Below are 10,229 nucleotides of genomic sequence, written 5' to 3' on the forward strand. Positions count from 1 at the left end.
TTTTGACCCAGCGGTTGGGTTAAATGTTTAACCCAACCTTCTGGGTAGTAACCCAACCGCTGGGTCAAAACAACCCAATTGCTGGGTTTGTCCCTATTTTACCCAGCACTGGGTTATATTTAACCCAGCATTTTTTAGAGTGTATAGGGCCCTATGAAATTTGTATTATATTTCTCAATTTTTTTTTCTGAATTCCATTTCAATAGATACATTCTTAATTGAAATAATTAAACACACAATTTAACAACAATTCATTAAAAGTCTAAAACAAATGACATTTTTGGGCCCTATGAAATGTTTTATTTTTTAATTTTTCTGGATTCTGTTTTAATGGTTTAATAATATTTTAAAAAAGCAAAAAGCATGCCTAATCGATTTAAGTCCTAAAATGGCAACTATTTATTTAATTCATTATTTATTTATTCATTTTACAATAATAGGGCCCTAAATCTGTGTGGTCTGTTTTATTTTTGTCTGGATTGATGTTGAATGGGATAGTTCACCCAAAAATGAAAATTCCGTAATTTTACAAATATACAAGAATACTACGAGAAAACAAGCAAAGGAATGCACATGCATGCGTCATTGTATTGTCATGAATGTGCATCAAAGTCTGACATGGAAGAGAAGAAATTGTTGAATAAAGTCGTTATTTTAGTTTTCTTTGCACATAAAAAGTATTCTTGTAGCTTCATAAAATGAAGGTTGAATCACTGATGTCACATGGACTATTTTAAAAATGTCCTTACTACCTTTCTGGGCCTTGAACGTGTCAGTTGCTCTCAGATTTCATCAAAAATTTCTTAATTTGTTTTCTGAAGATGAACAAAGGTCTTACGGGTTTGGAACGACATGAGGGTGAGTAATTAATGACAGAATTTTGAACTACAGTATCTCTTTAAATATTGACACAGCCAATCAGGATCCACCCATTTTTAAAAGCCTGTGCATTTAAAGCAGTTGAAATTTCTCCTTTAGTTTTCCTCACAAAAATACAGCATAACACTTTGGAACGAGGTAAATGAATAAACAAGTTGAATAAGTAAAAGTCCGGATTTTCACTAGTCCCACTAGTTCAAATATTCTGTATGCGTAAAAAATGGCTTATGCCTCTAAAGTGAACCTGGATGGAATTCCAGGCCGTCAAGTTTCCTGTTAGTAAAATTTTCTCCGAAAACAATTCTGCCAGTGTTTTCCTCGGAGTGAAGCTAAACCTCTGTTAATCTGTAATGTGTTAAACCCGTACCTGCCAGATTCCATCATTCATTAAAGAGTGTAAAATGTCACACTTTCAGTCACAAACTCTGTGAACATGGATGTGTTCAGCTATTTCTCAGAAAGGGCTACAGAATGTATTTTACTCAGCTTGTATCATGCAGATTGACTGTCATTAGTTTATCTTGGTTATACTGCAAGGTTATAAGTTACGAAATCATGCAGCTTTCCATAACGGCAATCTTCTATATGAAACAGCTTGATTCAGAATATTCTGTTGCCAGAATACTGGCAAGACTCCGCAATGAACAACAATCTGGCAATCAAAAATAAAACTTTATGAAGAAAGATCCCTGTCTTGGGCCTCTTGTTTGTTTTATCATCAGTCAGTGATCCAAACGGATCATAGGTCCTGCCAATCAGAAGGCATTGTGAGGCAGCCAGCCAATGGCATGTCAGAGTCGCTAAGGAGGCGACAACACAGCTGCACTTCACACCCCGGCTTCGCATTCCAGAGCTGAGCATCGCTAGGATACCACAGCAAGAACGCTCACGGACCAAACCACTAATACTCAAAAACAATCCCAATGACTTTATCTGGGCAAGCACAACAGGCTCCTAGTCTGTCAGCCTCGATTTAAAGCTGAGAAAATACATTGTCCAGCTGCTTATGCAGCAATTACACTTGTCTCGCTCCACAAAATGCTTTTAACCTTGTTCATGTTTCATTTGTAAGCTGAGCTTTATGAGGGTATGCAACAATAAAAATGTGACAACTAAAAGATATTTACACTCTAGAAAATGCTGGGTTAAATATAACCCAGTGCTGGGTAAAATAGGGACAAACCCAGCAATTGGGTTGTTTTGACCCAGCGGTTGGGTTACTACCCAGAAGGTTGGGTTAAACATTTAACCCAACCGCTGGGTCAAAACAACCCAATTGCTGGGTTTGTCCCTATTTTACCCAGCACTGGGTTATATTTAACCCAGCATTTTTTAGAGTGTATAGGGCCCTATGAAATTTGTATTATATTTCTCAATTTTTTTTTCTGAATTCCATTTCAATAGATACATTCTTAATTGAAATAATTAAACACACAATTTAACAACAATTCATTAAAAGTCTAAAACAAATGACATTTTTGGGCCCTATGAAATGTTTTATTTTTTAATTTTTCTGGATTCTGTTTTAATGGTTTAATAATATTTTAAAAAAGCAAAAAGCATGCCTAATCGATTTAAGTCCTAAAATGGCAACTATTTATTTAATTCATTGTTTATTTATTCATTTTACAATAATAGGGCCCTAAATCTGTGTGGTCTGTTTTATTTTTGTCTGGATTGATGTTGAATGGGATAGTTCACCCAAAAATGAAAATTCCGTAATTTTACAAATATACAAGAATACTACGAGAAAACAAGCAAAGGAATGCACATGCATGCGTCATTGTATTGTCATGAATGTGCATCAAAGTCTGACATGGAAGAGAAGAAATTGTTGAATAAAGTCGTTATTTTAGTTTTCTTTGCACATAAAAAGTATTCTTGTAGCTTCATAAAATGAAGGTTGAATCACTGATGTCACATGGACTATTTTAAAAATGTCCTTACTACCTTTCTGGGCCTTGAACGTGTCAGTTGCTCTCAGATTTCATCAAAAATTTCTTAATTTGTTTTCTGAAGATGAACAAAGGTCTTACGGGTTTGGAACGACATGAGGGTGAGTAATTAATGACAGAATTTTGAACTACAGTATCTCTTTAAATATTGACACAGCCAATCAGGATCCACCCATTTTTAAAAGCCTGTGCATTTAAAGCAGTAGATGACAAAACTACAGCATGTTTAGGATAAACTTAATCTTATTGTGTGTTGGCATGGATGCTAATATAGTTATTGTTTTTATTATTATTATTGTTCTTGGTGTGAATGGGCGTTTAATCTTTGATTTGGTTACATAGCTGTAATGAATGGTCAAATTGCTGTAAGAGAAAAAAGCTAGTATAAAACTAGTATAAATGCACAAACACATGATGACCCCCTAATTTGTAACCGGATAGCTCTGTATGTGTTGGACAGAAAGCAGGTCACTGGGTCTGGTCTAAACAATCACCCAGTCACAATTCAGTTACAATTAATCTTCAGGATACGGCTCAGCAATCTCAGGAATGCAGTCTTTAAAAACATGCTGGCATACACACGCTTCAGTGCACACATGCATGCACTATGATACAATGCCAACACACGCAAAGTGCTAGAAGGAAAAGCAAAGCACCTCCACAAACTAGCTAGTTTGTCCTTTGTGCACTGAAGTTGTGTTGAAATTATGTGAATTTATGCTGTGAGTTTATCCTGCTTGCCTCATGTAGTAAGTTCCCACTAAAACACAGTTAATGTAATAAGTATTTTCGTATGTAAATAACATACAGACTCTGTATTTGAAATTAATTGCAAGCTGTAAATACTGCAAAGAGAAAATAAATCACAAGAAATTAGATTTATTTATTAAGATTTTCAGCTAAGTTTAATGGTGCAACAGAAAAATATTTAGTTGTGCAACAGAAAAATATTTAGTTGTGCAAAAGTCGTAACTTTGTGTCCATTTATATCGCAACTACCTTTCACACAGCTGGTGCATCCAGTGCCTTTTCGTATGTAAATAACATTCAGACTCTGTATTTGAAATTAATTGCAAGCTGTAAATACTGCTAAAAGAAAAAAACACAAGAGATGATATTTATGTATTAAGATTTTCAGCTAAGTTTAATGGTGCAACAGAAAAATATTTAGTAGTGCAAAAGTCGATTTATATCGCAACAAACCTTCGCACAGCTGGTGCATCCGGCACCTAGCAACGATGCAGAACACCCTACCACCTAGCAAGTTAGCAACCACTCAGCATAGTGCAGAGGAAAATCACCTATAACTTGGGAAAATGTAGAAAGGCAGAGCATGTCATGTTAATGACCATTGATTGCCTGAAAGTTTGACCTTTGTAAAGATCACTAACTAAACGTAATAATTTCTTAAGGGAAGAGAGACTGACTAACATTGAGTCTTTTGTAGTCTTGCCCCCCCCTCCTCTACTGCAATAATGGGCACCTGTTGATCTCAGCCCCCTTATGGAGACGCTCAGGCTGCCAAGAGCAGATAGAAGAACATCCTTATGATCATGACATTATACCTGTTCACCCCAGGTTCACACACACCACAGAGTCTGATCACAACACACGGTTTGTGTATGCTGTCCCAGACAGGGTGGGAGTGGGTTTCCCTCCAGGCTCCTGGTCAAAGAGAGGCTTTGTGTGGCAGGGCTGAGGGTGGGAGCAAAGTGCCCATTCATACATTCCTTCACCATCACAATCAAAACAATGCAGCCCGCCAAATAAACGACCTTGAAATTATACCCCTCAAGGTCAGATATTTGGAGCAGAACTACAACCGAGGCCATCCAAAATGCTTATGTTATTTCTGTCGATTTATGTTTGTTTGGGAAAAAAAGAGGTTGAGGATTAAAGTAAAATGTAAGCTAGTAATGTAAGATATAACAAATAACTAAACTTTTTTTTATAATTCCATTTTATTTTTTCCCAAGTTTGGTGTTTTACATGTTTTTTAACATTTTAATGGTTTGATTACTATTATTATTATTATTATTATTTTTACAATCAAAAAGGGTGTCTAATCAGTTGAATTTGGAAAACTAACAATTTACTAGAATTTTAACACTAATAGGGCCCTATGAAATTTGTTTGATTTGTCATAAATTCTCTGATGTTTGTTTTCATTTTTCTGGATTCTGTGATTTATGATTTGATAGAAATTCTTTGTCAAAAATGGTGGTAATCAAATAAATGCATAAAACTTTAACAATTTAATTAAACTTTCAAAGAGTCATCAAATGAATTTGTAAAATTCCTTTCGTTTTTTGGCAAACAAAGTGCTGTACAGGTTTACTCTTTAAATCAAAACACTGATTAGGTTAATAACTGCATTATTATTTTTATTATTGCTTTAAGATGTACATTCAACTCTATAATAGTAATAAATTTTTTTTTTCATAATTTTTTTAAGTTAAACCAAACATTTATTTTGATGAGTTGTGAAGACCTTTTGAGTTTGTGTGTGTATATGATATGACAAACGTTTTTATCAAATGAAATGGTGAGATGCTGTTGAAGTGAAATCTCAGAGCAGCTCTGGAGATTAAAGTTTATATGTTCATGTCCTCATATAGTGAGATGGCAGATGCTGAAAACATGTCTAAAAAAATGTGCTTGAGTGTGTGTAGTTGACGAAACCATGCCATTTATTCAGAGACTCGCAAAAGATACAGATCTTACATCTAGCCTAGTCTTTTTTATGTGTTTTTAGTCTTTTTATTTTAAGTATTCAGCACTACTTTCAAATTACTCATTCAATGTTTTCCAAATTCCATTTTTTATGCCTGGATCCTGCACTTCCATCCACGTTTTACACATCACAGAAATCATAGGGCCCTAACAGAGAACCTGATATGTAACATCCTTGAGAATTAATTGGGCATAAAATGTAATGGGTAAATTTAATGTAAGCATGTCCAGATCACTTTTCACTCAAAATCAAAAGCAGAAATAAGAAATTGTATGAAAATTTATAGGGATGCACCGAATGTTCAGCAACCGAAATTGTATGTTGAATAAGCAAAAAGACAGAATAAATTGTACCGAACAATGACGTGACGTGATCAAATATAATAATAATTACAACAGTGGATAATGTTAATTCACTGAATAATATTCTCTGGAATATTGAAATATAACAAACAAAACATCGTATTTTATTGCATTTCTCAACTGGCATGTTATATCAGAATTACTAATAATGTTTTTGTCCTTCTAGATTATGAAATGCCTGCTGACAGCGCAGTTTACGCTGGAGAATTTCCTGAGCATCAACCCGCTGAGTGAACAGCAATATGAAAGCAGCTTCACGAGACTAATGATGAGCATAGACAACAGAGAGAGAATTCAATTCAGCACTTTTATTTCCAACATGCGCTCATTCATGGCTGTATTTTATTTGATTCACACAAAGTTACGTCTTTATTGGGACAGGACTTGACGGATTATTTTACGTGACTCCGCGAGTTTGTCTCTATTTCTTCGAGACAAGCTGCATAAACTGCATATCAAACCGATATCCGATTATTGTAAAATGCTTAAATATCGGGAACAATATCGGTAAATCGATATATCGGTCGATCTCTAAATGTAATGTAAAAACATTATAATAACTGGCTATAACTGGCTCACAGTAGAGTAATGTGTTGAATTAGGATAATGCTAATAAGCTTCATATTATTTTTCTTCAAAATATAATTTCTTATTTCTGTGCAAAACGAACAGGCACATGTTGATTTTTTTTACCCTTTTACACGTTTTTTGTTGCAAAGTGGGTCACACGCTGGCATGCGAGCAATGTTTGCATTTACATTATCTCATTATGCAGATGCTGCAGAAAAGTGTCAGGAAGACATGTGCTGAACTACACAGGAACTCCAGAAAAAAGGAGACCATTATAATTTGCTAAATATGCTCATAAAGGAATCAGCATGAACAGCTAGCAGAGATGTTGCATTATTTATGGCCTGCAGTACTGCAGCTGCTGTGCAGGAATGGATGACAGGAACAATGCTGGAAGCTGTCAGCAACTCATACAGGCCTACTGCACATGCAGTACAGATACTCACACACATTCCTTGCAATGGCCTTTCTTTCATTTCTGCACACACATCCACACAACACTGGCTCAACAGACAAGTTCCAGCTTTGGTATGGGAACAGATATGGGAAAATACTGCATTTTAAGCAAACATGCACATTCTGTCCTGAGTGATTCCTCTCATTCTGCACACACAGAGTTTGGTAAATTGTAGAGAACTAAAGTAGTGTATAGAGAACTGAAATGAAACATCACAGTATCACAGTAGTGTCCAATAGTATCAGTCCAGAGAGAGAGTACTGCAAAGGCACCGATATAGTTTAAGCTAAATTAAAGATCGACAACATATTGTACAAAATCTGACTGAAACAAAGTTCGTTTGGAGTTCATTTTTGGACTTTGAAACAGCTTGCCAAGTGAACTTTCTGGAAAAGTTTGCTCCGGCTGGTAAACACCTTTGAACTACCATTAGTCTGTAGTAAGTATGTGTTGGTCAGTGTGCTCTTTGGCTCCACCGTCTTTAACAAGGAAATCTTTAGTTAATTTCTTATGTTCAGTCCGTCAGGGTCAAACACAAGAAAAAATATTAACACACTGGAGTGCTGCTTTATAGTAGATCTTGAGGTTGTAATTCTAATTGAAAGCGACAATGACACTTTTATTCATGTGTTTTACTATAAAGCTGCTTGCTTTAAAGCTATCTACTGAATAAAGTGATAGTGTCGAATTGTATAGTGATGCAAACATATACACGTCAGTATAATCAGATGCTTTCTTAACTGCTGTTTTCTCACCACTGTCATTTTTGCTGTGTGTTTGTTAATTGAGAGGAAAGAGCAGTTTGGGGGCGCCATCGGGATGTTCGCTAACAGTATACCTGTGTATTCAGAACTTTTTTTTACTTCCAGCGGTCAGGTATTTCATAAAATTCACCACTGTCCATGGCAAGGGTGTATATTAGTCCAACACGTTTATGTATCCCGTATCACACTGCGAACTTAATCTCTCGTTTAATACATGTGCTTATTTTTTCCCAAACCAATTAAGTGCAAACTCACAAAATTTCCCCATCTAATGTGAAAATTACCTCAGTAATATTGTTCAACTTTAATATATTGGCTTGATTTTTTTTGCACTTTGCAGTGGATTATTTATTAAGAATAAAAGGTACATTTGTAAAATAATTAAATTTGATTTCAATTCTATTTCTATTAAAAATTATATTTCGTGTCCAGATATTTCAGGAGTAGCTACGTAACTAGCTTATTTATCGGTCTGTGTGTGAACAATGTAATATTGAGTCGATTGTCGGCTAACAATGTGAAATGCTGATAGCCATAGCAACATTTTATGTTGAAACATGAACGCCAACAGCCAAGCGATAGCTACTTCGAACAAAATATTAGAAATATGTTTAGTAAACCTGTCATAAAAAAAAACATTGTTTAATATAATGTGTATAAATAAAACGATGTAATATACATATAAGGCTTGTGGGAGCAACTGCAGTGGAGAGACAGACTCCTATCAAACAATTAGAATGAGTTAAAGGCAGGGTATGTGATTTTTCAAAAACACTTTAGAAAACTGATTCGGGCCGAATCGCAAAACAAACTTGTAGCCAATCAGCAATAAGGGGCGTGTCTACTCGTGATGTGCTTTAAGTCACATAAGTTACCTCTGTCTGTGTGAAGAGACCAGCTTTGAATTAAGTTTTAATTAACCAGCTAGTTCTTTAGTATGGTGTTAGGACATTATTAAAAAAAATACAAATTTCTCCATCAGCCCGCTTTTTCTATGAGCTTGCGCGGCCTCCTCATCCCAGTCTGAATGTTCGTTGAAATGCCCGCGAAAATTAGTGCAACTCATTTGTATGTTTTGAACACAGTTCGATTCAACGATTCGGTTCATAACCCTCTAGCATCCAAGCATCGCTATTTTACACGTTTATTGCTAAGAGTTGCAATAAAGCAGTATGTCGTAGTTTTAGTGTGTTGATAAAACCGCTACATAGTGGTAAACTTTATTCCAATTCGTTTTATTTGTAACATTTCTTCTAGTTTGTTATTAAAGTCATTTGCCTTTCTTAATGACAACGCGAAGAACCGGTTCAATCAATTCATTGAAAAAGGCAGACTCATATAAGACAATTCGATCACGAACTGTTGCCAAGGTGACGATCGGTAGAATGCGCGCGGAAACCTTGCAACATCAATTGTAATTCAAGATCACCGTGCTTTTATTCATCCTTCAAGACTGACGTTACGGAGCAGCACAGCCGCGCTAGACATCAACAGTGTGCACCGCACAATGTAGCATTAAAGCTAGAATAAGAATACGAGCCATATCTGCCTAACAAAACAACTTTATTTAGGCGGTTATTAATTTTGTATTGAGATCCTTTGCACGTGACCGCGTCCGTCCACAACAGTTAGTCTTAGTCCAAATTTGAACACATCGACATGCATGAATTCTCTGAACCATATTGCAAGCAGATGGATGTTGTTTCGCGCATCCCTCAGATCAACTTTTGTTGGGACAAGCTGATATCAAAACACATTTCCTCAAGCATCATATGAGCAAATACAGGCTCTCAAAATACTCAAGGTCACTCACCCTTTTTCTGTCCAGCAGTCCGTGTCTTTGCAGCCGATATGAAAACAAGAATGCGAAATGTTGGTTTTCTGAAGAGTCCACGGCGAGATGCTCACTGTTCCTACCACCTTCTCCCGCTGGACGCGGTTTTATTTGTCCCGTCACCGGAGAGCTGTAGGCGGGATTCTCCGCCGCGTGGCCAGAGCTGGACTCACATTTAGCAACAGGTGCATTTCTGAGGTCCTGGAGGGAGCCTTTTCATTCGCATTTTTGAACATTTCCATCACATATCAAATTATACATTGTGTTTAATAACATTGTGTGGTGGAAATTACATTGACAAGCTTTGAATCCTAACATCCGTCACACAATCCGTAAATCTTTTGAATCTTTTTGTAAAAGTTCACAAAACTAAATAACACCGCTTACAAGATATTTACCTTGATTTTTCTTTGTTTCATACGACGATATGATCTCATTCTGGTTGTTTCCTTGGTAAACAAGTACACTAAAATGTTGAGGAACATATTGACATGGTTTTATTTATTTATCTTTGTTCAGATCATTTTTACATCAGTTTTTTAGACATGCAATAATTCATTTGAGGAAAAAATAAATAAATAAATATATATATATATATACATATATATACACATACATATATATATATATATATACACACATATACAATATATATATATATATATACACACACA

At 35.6% G+C, this 10,229-nt stretch overlaps 1 protein-coding gene across 1 annotated transcript in view; it reads right to left on the reverse strand.

Moving 5' to 3' along the window:
• The window catches only part of LOC107714444 (ventricular zone-expressed PH domain-containing protein), a 101,729-nt gene extending 93,078 nt beyond the window's left edge, over positions 1-8,651 (reverse strand). Inside the window, exon 1 of the mRNA XM_016520276.1 lies at positions 8,597-8,651. The gene's annotated coding sequence lies outside the window, so the exon portion shown is untranslated. The remainder of the gene's footprint in view (positions 1-8,596) is intronic.
• Positions 8,652-10,229: the final 1,578 nt, after the last annotated feature.

This window comes from Sinocyclocheilus rhinocerous, unplaced genomic scaffold, assembly GCF_001515625.1.
Source record: "Sinocyclocheilus rhinocerous isolate Xijiao unplaced genomic scaffold, SAMN03320098_v1.1 scaffold88, whole genome shotgun sequence".
NCBI classification, from domain to species: Eukaryota; Metazoa; Chordata; class Actinopteri; order Cypriniformes; family Cyprinidae; genus Sinocyclocheilus; species Sinocyclocheilus rhinocerous.